Source organism: Anser cygnoides, chromosome 7 (assembly GCF_040182565.1).
Source record: "Anser cygnoides isolate HZ-2024a breed goose chromosome 7, Taihu_goose_T2T_genome, whole genome shotgun sequence".
Lineage (NCBI taxonomy): Eukaryota > Metazoa > Chordata > Aves > Anseriformes > Anatidae > Anser > Anser cygnoides.
Window position 1 is genome coordinate 2,200,001 of NC_089879.1, and position 11,040 is coordinate 2,211,040.

Genomic DNA, 11,040 nt, shown 5'->3' on the forward strand with positions numbered 1-11,040 from the left:
CAAAATGCCTAACAGCCAAAACCAAATCATTACATACAGGGAAAATAAGCCCCTAGCCCCCTAAAAATCAGGCTAATCTAGGTAAAACATGAAAGAAAACATAAAATTCCAGAGCCATCTATGGGAAATATCTATATGTATACAGATATAAGTATTATGGGAGGAACTCATGAAGAAGATGAATTATTTTTAAAGCCAAGAAAAGTCTTGAAAAAGTATTGTAGCGGTGAGTGCTTTAAGGATTGAGTACCGGAGCAAATAATGCAGATGATATGCAAACCAAATATCTTGGTAACTCAGGACTGAGTATAACTCCATGTCAACAGGGTGTGGAGGAGCTCACTGCTGCTCATGGGGCACCAGACAGCACCGAGACCCCAGTGAAGCTAGCAGCAAACCCTGGTTTGTAACCCACGACCCCATGGCAGAGCATACGCTATTGAATCACAGTCCACAGTTTTGGATCACAGCCATTTCACTAATGTGCAGCAAATCCTCTCCAGCTGCATTTAGGCACCCGGCACTTGCACTCCTTAAGGCCTGAATCTCCAGCAAAGCCAACGTCCCAGGCACACGTGCCATTGGGTTCCCACCATGAGAGATGTGGAAAGGGACCCAAACTGTGGGCTCCTGCATGGGACTTTCAGGCCTGTGCCCTCAAATTACATATTTGAATGAGAATCTGTATGAGCAAGGTATGACTAAGGGCTAAGGAATGCAGCCGAGTATATGTAATGTGCTTTAGGACCTTTTGGGATGAAGCTGCTTTATAAATGCCTGCTACAGCACCATTACTTTCACTTCAGCTTTTATAACTTTGGCAAAAATGTTCCTGTCAGGATGAAACTTGGCTGCTTCTCCTCAGCTTGGGAGGGAACCTTTTCTTCCAAATCTGAGGAATCTGGTTTGGCTGAATTTCAGTTCATTTAATGTAAAAAAATTGAAAACATTTGACATTAAGACCTTTTTCTGAACTCAGCTCAAGACAGCTTTGTCTTTTAATACTAAGTTTGGCAAGCCGCTACTAGGCTCTTTTCGGAATATTTTCCAAAAATCCGTTCTCCTTCATCTCTTGGTAACATATGTCCTATTTGCCATCCTTAATCCAGTTTCCTAAATAATTCACTGCTGTTGGTATATAAGATACTTTTATACTTCAGGCTGAACAACACATATTCCAATTTGTTTAAAACTTGTTTGCAAATTAGTTTCCAAATAGCACACCGCATCACCCAGCATTGTGTCTAATCACACAGCACACTGTCATTCCACCTGATACAACGTTTTGAAGTTAATATTGGCATTCAAATGTATTCAGCTGATAATATATGTAAAATAGAGCAAAGATTTTTTTGGAAAATAGAAGAGGTCCTAAATTTATGTTTTCTTTTGTTGGCGGTGGTTGGTTGGTTGGTTGGTGGTTTTTTTTTGGTTTTTTTTTTTTTAATCATTGTTGCAGTAAAACACAATTTAGAGACAGGAGAGATTTTTAAACAACTGTACAACTATATAACAATATATGTGTGTGTATATATATATCCAGAAGGATCTTTGGAAGGCAATAAGCTACCTGCTGATGACACAGTGAATGTGTGAACTGCTGTTCACAATACACTCAAAACGGAGCTCATCAGATGTTTTTGAGGATGATTCCTAGCAAACGTGGCATTGTGCAGATTTTTGTCATGCTGCAGATGGGCTTTGAATGGCAAAAATGCCTGAAGTGACAACTGCTGCTGTAAAGCCCAGTTCAGCCATCACGAGGCTTCGGCATTGCCCGTGAGAGGACCTGTGTGGGCAGCCCTGAGCCACTGCTGGGAGCAGGGCAGGAGGAGAAGCACAAAGATGAGACGGAACAGAGACCAGAAGGGAGGAGGAAGGATGTCAATGGGCAAAACCCAGCGAAGCGGTACCTTGTGGAGAGAACAAGAAACCTCAGCCTTCCTGGTAAGTGTACTGAAGCTAAATGTACTTCTGGCATTTCTCATTGGCTCTCACATTGGCTTAGATTTTTCAATTTTTTTTTTTATGGAGATAGAAAATCTGGCTCAGGAAACTGGAATATATATGGAATAGATACTTTTTTGTTTTGTTTTGTTTTCTCCTTGATTTTGTGGTAAAGATATAGACTGACTATGTAAGAATCACCTCAGTAAAGCTGTGAATGATTTATGACATGAATAATCCCAGACAAGTGCAGGGAGTGAAGGCAGGAAGTGCCGTGCTGGTTTGTGTTCTACACAGCTCAGCCAGAAAAAAGCATTATGTTCAAGAACTCAAAATGAGCAAAATCTCCTCAACACTCCAATGTTTTAGTTCATTTTACTGGAGTTCTCAGCACCAAGACTCTTTTCTCAATGTATTGGACAATGTCAGTCCTTTTCCTTTCTCAGTTCACCCACTGATAATCCACTTCCTCAGCTAATGAAACCTGTTGTTTTTCAATGTCTCCAGTGCTTTGAAACACAAAAACCTGCAAGTTCCTTCCATGCTATCCTTAGTTAATTCTCTGTCCTTCTGAAGAGGCTTTTGGACGTAGTGTCTTTGCTTCTATTAGCAATGCAGGACATGAGAAAGCACAGGAAGAGGTCCAGAAGCCAGAAAAGACCACTTGGTAGAACTGATCATCCTGAAGGACTTCCACGTCTCCCCAGCATTTTAAACACACAATAGCTGTAAAACATTTCCCTGCCATACAAACACGTGTATGTGGGTGCACATGGCACCGCTGCAGAAATATTCCCAGTTTCAGTACAACGGCTCAGAGCTGGCACAGAGCACGAGACCATGGCTGTGTCCATTTCCGCAGGGTGCAGAGGCTGGGCTGGGCTGCTTCTTACCCAACTGCCCTGCCCAGCCATGACTGCAGCATGGGGCCTTCTGCCAGTGGTGAGCTTCTGCCCACTCCTTCCAAGGAGACTTTAAGGACCATGCCTTGGTCCACTTGGCAGAAACACTAAAATCCCATAAAAAGGGGACATTGGACGCTTTGTTTCCCCATGCACAGACTTCCCACCAAATCCTCTCCCCATTGGACCTTTCTAACCTTGCTGATGACTTGCAATAGTACCAGCTTTCACTTTTATTGCATATTTCTCATACAAATGCACACCTGGTTCCCCCCATGCCATGGGCAGGACCCCTGCCCGCAGCCCATGCTGTCCAAAGGCCCCCAGCCTGGCCTTGGGCACTGGCACGGATAGGGCACCCACAGCTCTGGGCTCCCTGCACCAGGGCCTCACCACACTCTGAGTGAAGAATTTCCTCTTTATATCTAATCTAAATCTCCTCTCTTTCAATTTAGAAAGAGCAGTCCAACATACTAAAACTCTCAACTTCAATTGATCCTCATTCTTTTGAGATTTTATATTAATTTACTGCACTACAAATAAAAGAAAGGTAACAATTAAAGTGTCTCGGTGCAGACTGAAGAGGTATCTGTGCTGGGTTGTTGAAAGTGCACAGCCCACTCAAGGGGATGAGTGCAGGGGAGAGAAAACACATGGCTGAGGTATGACATGGCTGAGACAGAAAAGGACAAGGCAAGCAGCCAGGGCATGGCCAGTGAGACACAATCCATCCATGCTCCGAAATGATCATTCCCTGCTGCTGGTACCACTTCCTAGCACTGCTGACTGTACCTGATAGCACAGGAAGGACAAAGGGAAGCTTGTGCTGGCAGTTCAACAAGGCCCATTTTCAGATGGTGAGGAGAGCTATGTGAAAGGGCCAGTGTGTAGAGAAAGAGCAGTCACATTTTGCCTTTGTGAAAATAAAAAATCAGATTGTGCATTAACCATTTCACGGCAAGGGAAGAAACATGCAAGAGTTAAAACTCAAGGAGAAATGAAACAAAGGAAAGCTTTCAAACATTGAATAAAAGCCTCCTTATGTTCTATCGCCTGTGTTTCCTGATGTGTGCATGTATTGCATCTTTAGGGAAAGGAGAGTTATTTTCTTAGAGTCCTCGAAAAACTTCTATTTTATAATTAATAAAATAAAATTAAAAGAAAAGTTCAATCAGCATCATCACTAGAAACAAGACTTGCCAGTGATTATCAAATCTTCTGAGTTTAAGTTTCATGTCTAGTGTGTATCTGGTATTGTGGGAATATTTTTATACTTTTTATTCAGAGTTGCATTGCAGAGGTCATGGTAAACCGGAGCTAGGGCTATTCAAAGTTATGTTCATGCTTATAAACTATCTTGACTGCTATCGGCTCTGATATTTTCTTTAGAGACAAAACATACCCTCACACTCACTCTTCAGTATGCAGTTGAGCTATCTCAGGAGTCTGGGCTTTGTTTTTCTTTTAATTTTATTTGAAACTCTTCCAAACCCTGGAAGGGTTTCAAATCAGAGAGCGATCTTACCCAAGGACTCATTTTTAAAGCAATGTCGTATAACGAAACGTTCTCTTTTCTGGACTTTATGCTGTAAATGTTAAGTTTCCCATGTCGGTTCAGCAGTGCAGTTTTTTGCCACTGTCTCTGTAGTGGGTTTCCTGTAAGGACCTTCACAGGAACCCGAACTGTCCCACAGCCCCAGAAAAAGGTCTGTACTTCTGCTTCACAGCTACATCCTTCTCACCAGGAACACCTGGCTAGTCTAGAAGTAAATATATTTTGAGGCCCTCTTCTACCATCCTATAGATTTTTAAGGCAAAAAAAAAAAAAAATGAGGAAAGGGGAAGTGAGGATAGTTCATGTGATACAGCAGTAACGAACTAAGAGATTGTTTGACAACCCAAATTTTTTGACAGTGAAGTTGATTGCAATTGTCGCATCTAATAATGACTGTCACAATATTGGAATAAATTTTAAATGTTACATCCCAATGGGTGAGATTTAAATGAAAGTTTTTTTAAGTCTGAAATGTTATATTCTAGTAGATATCATATCTTACAATATCCTACTAGGTATAATATTCTAATGGAGGTCTAAAAACCTCTGTATTTTTACAGAAAACCAGGCAGGAGTCTCCCACGTGCTTGTGTCCCATTCTCTGAGCATCCATGAGACTTGCGTCCCAGGCTGGTCGTTTCCCCTTGCTTGCTAACCCCTGGAGCTGACACATGGTGCCAGTCTCTTGTCTCCATTGGGCTGCCTTACTATCATGCCCAAGTAACACACTAAATTTTCTAGTGAGCCATGTGCTGGGCTTGCCTTACCACCACAGTGGAAGGGATGGATACATGGAGCTGAAAATCAAATTCTCAAACAGGATCTGCAGAGTTCTGCTTACAATAGTGCTGGACCACAGTGCAACACCATGCTGCTTCTCCTGTGACACAGACATCCCATTTTTCAATACTTTACACATTTTATGTAACAAATACAACAGAAGAGCAGCATATAGGCAGAGAGGGAGAGAAACAAAAAGATTTAATTCTGTCACACTAGAACACTGTCATCAGATGACAGATGGAGAGGAAGGTCAACAGCAAAGGTGCAATAGCAGCAGTACTGAAATACTTTGAGTTGTGCCTGTATGATACAGTGTTGTTGTGCAAGAGGGAAGGGGGGGAATGTGTGTAAGAGGGCCATTGGAAAGGAAAAGAAAACCATCAGGAAAAGATCAATGCTTGACTGAGTTATTTTATTAAATTCCCCCTGGATTTAGTCTGAGACTTAAGGCATGATACGATCAGAGCAGATTGCCTTGGGTTATTCCACTCTGAAGTTGTCCATATATCTGACATTGGTCATGACATATTTAATTTGAACTGGAAGTTCAGATTTAATGGTTGAATTCAAGTGGAACGGGAAGCACATAACCAAGTCGGGACTTACTGTCCATGACTATTGCTGCTAACCTCTCTCACTTCATATTATTAGTGTGTGTAGGACCTGGGAAGAGCCCTGCACTCTCAGAACAACCTTGGGTATAGGGTAAGTATCCTATTAGTGAGTAGTAGGACCCTAAGTCATTTCCAAAGGTGATGGTACACTACCAAAAACTTTATTTGTGATGCAGTTTGCAGGAACAAGGTGAACCCTTAGTTTCCACAAAGCCAACTGGAATTTTACTACTGACTGCTTTAGAAGCAGCTCACGTCTTTGATGTAAAATCCCCAGGGGAAGAAAAATAAATAAATACAATAAAGGAAAAGAGAAAAAGAAGAACAAAACAAAACAAAAGAGAGTGACAACTTGCACGTTGTCTAACTTAACAGCCCTCTTAACCCCACTACAATTTCATTTGGAAACAAGTAAATCATTTTGTCCACTGATTACTCTATCAGACAGCTGTTGTGAAAGAACCTACCGTGACAGGTTGTCTTTTAGAGTATTATGGAAATTGCTCATGACAGGATTTCACATGTAAATACTATAGCCTACTGAAAAAATGAGATCCATGTGCTTTTGAACACATTACCCCATGTCAACACAGAATCTGTAAAGTAGATCTGAAAAGACAGAGACATTAACTAAAGATGTAATTAGTAGCAGAAGCCTGGTTAGTAGCATCGTGTGTGACTAAGTATTGCTAGACATACTTTCTATTACCACACTTTTTCCATTCCCAGTTATGCTCAGCCTCATAGGCACTAATAACTTCTTGTATTGACCTGTCTACAACGAAGAAAGTCAGCGGAGCCAATTTTCTTCATTGCCTGTGAGAAACCCACTGCCTTCTGCACTTGTCCAAATTCAGTGTGTTTGTCCCCTCCGTGAAATCATCCCAAAAACACATCCGTGTGCATTCCCTCCCTGGCTAGCAGTAAGTGGAACAAGGGCCATAACAGTCCTTTGAACAGTCAAAATATACCCTTACTCACTGTCTGGAGGAGGTTAAATGAAGACAGCTCTAACCATGCTGCATGACTCTTGCATTAGTTTCACAAAGTCAAGTCCTTTGAGTATTTTTTTAAAACATTTGGTGGCCATAAGAAAACATGAATTCCTTACGTAACGGCCAACTTTGAAACAGGGTCCCAACTTCTCTACTTGAGGTCTTTGCAATTGATATACTGTCACCTGCATGCATGGTTTGAGGTGAGACAAGTGAGTCTGAAGAGGGGGAATGTATTCCTGGTTGCCCAGCCACGGGCAGGAGTGCAGAGGAGAAGAGCATCCTGGTGAAAAAAAGCACCTGAAAGTTTCATGCTTTCACATCAGATCCTTTTGGCATCCTCTCTGCCTTCCTGCTGGGACCTCCAACACCTCCTTTAGGCTAAGACGATGCCCCCACATTGTTGGTGGTGTCCTGAGCAGACCATGGGGCTGCTCCCACCTTCCCACAAACATGGGGCTGCTTAACCCAAAGGCTGCTCAGGTCTGCGTGGTGCTGAGCCCCATAAGCTGCTTCTCACCACCAACCCTTTGCTGTCCACCACCGGGGCTATGCGGGGGGGCACGAGCATGGGCAGCCCCCACTCCTGCCACAACACCCACCTCTGAAGACCCCTCTATGCTTCTTCCTCGAGTGTTACTTAGAGTTTTGGACAGCATCATTAATCTGAGAGGCACTTATGGAGATATATCTGTATCCACCTGATCACTGAGGTCATTTTCTCCTCCCATATGATTCATTGGGAGGGAATTAGGGTAAAATGTGTAAAGTATGCTGATGTAATGGTGTGCTTTTCAGGAACTCATTCATTGTCTTCACCTTCAGGTTTCATATGGGCTAAAGTTGCACAGCAAACAATAGGAAATCTTCCTTTAAAATCATGATAAAAAAAGAAAATATAAAATGAGAGCGCCTTTCTCTACAGTATACCTCAGCTCTGACTTATCAAACGCAAGGTGTTTGTTAGATGCAACAGGTTCCTTCCTACGAAGCAGTGTTCTTACATTCCTCACACCCCCTGTAGGCTTTGAAATCAGTGTTCAAAGTGGACTTTCTGAATTCATGAAAACCCACAGGTCTATAATACATCCCTAATGGAAGTCAAACATGACACCCTAGAGATAAAACACAGTGGCCTTACCCTCTGTTCACAGTAGGTGTCTGTGTATAATAAATATTTTATTTTACTACAAAAACAAATAACTAAACATACCCCCTGTGTTTGTTCTGAACTCTACAGTAGCTTTTGTGAGTTTACTATATTTCAAAGCTGAGATAGGAAACCACAAAGTCACGTCAGTTATACTGCATGCTTGCACGAGGCGAGCCTGCTCTGCTTCCAGCCCCACCAAGCTCCTGGGACCTGGGTGGCTCTGGCCCTCCAGGAGACACCCACAAGGAGCCTGGCTTCAGGGTGGAAAGCCCACCAGGCATGGCCCCAGGTTGCAAACAATACATAAAAACAAAACACACCTTGTTGGTTTTGCTGCTATTAGCTAGGTGATGGTCCTGCAGGACCTCCGTTGAACTGGAACATGTGCTCCATTCTGCTGCAGGACCTGGGGCACCTTCGTTCAAGGTGGGACACTCAAAATACGTGGATGATCTGACATCAAAAGGGAAGCACAGCAGCTCCTTTCAGCTGTTTCATGTGCATCCATTCTCCTGGTTGTGCCTAAGACTATTGCACTTCTCCACTACTGTCATCATTCCTTTGGCTATTGACAGAGGAAAGTTTAAGCTGCAATCACAGCCCCTCGTTGTTTTCCTGAGGAGTTTTTCATCTGTGGGCCTACAGCTTTGGAGAAGTCGATTAGCTTCAGCAAACTGTGGGAGGAGAAGGCTCCTAGAAAGAAGAGCCATGGCCTGCAGAAGGGCTCCTCCACAGCGAGGGCTGTTCCCCTGCACACACCAGGCAACAAGCATGAAGGCTGGAAACAGGCACTCACCAGCTTAACCTTCTTAGAGACATGCAGTACAGCACAAGCTTTCTGCAAGAATATAGCTAATATTCTGTTTCCCACAGTGCTCACATATTCCTCTGGCTCTCAGGATGCAGTCTTGTATAGTTGCTGGTTCTGGACAGCAGTGACAGCCATGTGCACAGGTAGGGCACCTCCTGGAGCAGCCCCAGCTTGGGTGCTGTCCCTGCTGCTGAAGCTGGAGGATGCCTTCAGTTGTAGCGTCGCAATTTCCCCAGTCTTGCAGCATCGCAGGCACTCTTCCTTCAAGTGCCTAATGCCTGCTAATAAGAGGAACGTGACGCTTCTATTGAACGCAGATCAGGTTACAAGACATTACTCTTATTTCAAGGGCAGTACCGAACCACCCAACTTTTAAATACATATATATATAAGGGAAACGGAGAAAAGCTATCGTAAATGTGCAGTTTCTGATTAATCACCGAGTTCTGACAGCTTTACACAGATATAACTGCACCAGGCCAATTTCTCAGCTGGTGTAAACTGGCATCCATCCATGGACTATAATGAAGGTAGACCAATTTACACCAGCCAGCTGACCCATTTTTATTGATTTTTAAATGATTTACATCAGGTTCAGAATGGAGTAATACATTGTTGAATCAGGCCCGCGGAGTATGTGCCCTAACCTTACATTATCAGGGAATTCAGAATTAGGATTTCTTGGTCTATCATTATTTCATGCTTTTACATCCATCAAAAGTGAGCTTTTCTAAGTGCTGCACTGCAAGTGTGTCATTATCTAGACACAATAATAAGAGATTCAGACACTGTAAAAAAAACCTTAAACCTTGACTTGTGGATTTATACAAGACATTTAATGTTATTTTAACATAGTATTTGGTATGTACTTTTATATGTTTCAGTGGTTTATATCATCATTCCTACTGTACTAAAACTTACATGTCCTTTTTCTTAAATAATATCCTTGTGTAAATTTTTTGTAAGCTCTAGGTTTATTTTATGACCCATAAACTTTGACAATATATTAAAATCTTGGAGGAATTTAATATCAGGAGAAGATTATCTTAAAAAAATCATTTCTCTGTGTTATAGAGACTTAGACATATCTAGTATGTTAAAAGGTTTAATAGCTGTTTGTAAATTTTACTGCAACTGTCAATAACTTCATAATATATTGAGCCAGTTAATAGGTCAACGGGAAATATTTATATCTTGCTATAAACTGTTTACCCAAGAATAAGCTAATTTCTAATGATAATGAAACATAAAAGTCAATGAATATTAATTTTAGTATTTTATCCTAATTTAAACTCAATTTTACCATTTGCTATAAACACTGTCTGAGCAGAGGTAAAAAGTGCTGTTTTTACTAACTGTAGGCAAAAATCTCCAAAAACATCAGAGGAAAAGGTAGTTTACATTATCTTGGAAGAAGAAATTATGAACACTTCCAATGCAAAAAAACAAAACAAACAAACAAGCAAAAAGCAAACAAACAACAAAATATATATTTAGGAAACATACTCTAAAAATATTTTTTTCCTTTTTGATTAAATAATTTTAGGTAACACCTCCTCTCTACACATATTGTGCAAAATAAGCTTTGGAAATTTTAGGGTTTTTGGGTGTAAATCTCATATTTTATTTCAGTGTTGCATTCCCCCTCCTTCACCAGTGCTGCACCGGAGTGTGCCTGAACAACTGATGTCAGCCAAGGGTCCAGCTCAATATATGTAAGCTCTGAACACGTATTTGCTAGTTGGGGAAAAATTCATCCATATTAACACTACAGATGTGGGAACTCCCGTCAGAAATCTCAGGATACACAGTTTCCTATAGGCACCCACATTTGCAGATTAGGAAACAGCCTTACTCCCACTGTACCGCCTTCCAGGCTCCTGTCTTGCGTCACATCATAGCTTATTTTAGCTGTTTTGCAGAGACCAATGGTCAAATCTGAAAAGGATTTTGAGATATGGGATCAGGCCATGTCCCTGCTCACTTACTGTCATCCCGTTGCCAGTGACTCGGCTCTGCTTTTTCTGGCCACAGCCATGAGCCCTTGCACAAGTGGGAGCTGGCACGCCTCTTGCTTTGGTTTTCATGTTGCAAAGTCGATGAACTGCACTCAATTAATTTTTTATATTTAATATTAGGCTTTATTAATCTAGTATTTTATTAATAGAAACTTTAAATATTTAATGCCAGATTTTTATATGTAATACTACGACTTATTAATCTAGTAAATTTTATTAATAGAATTTTTGTAACTTTCCTTTTTTTTCCCCCTGCACCTGA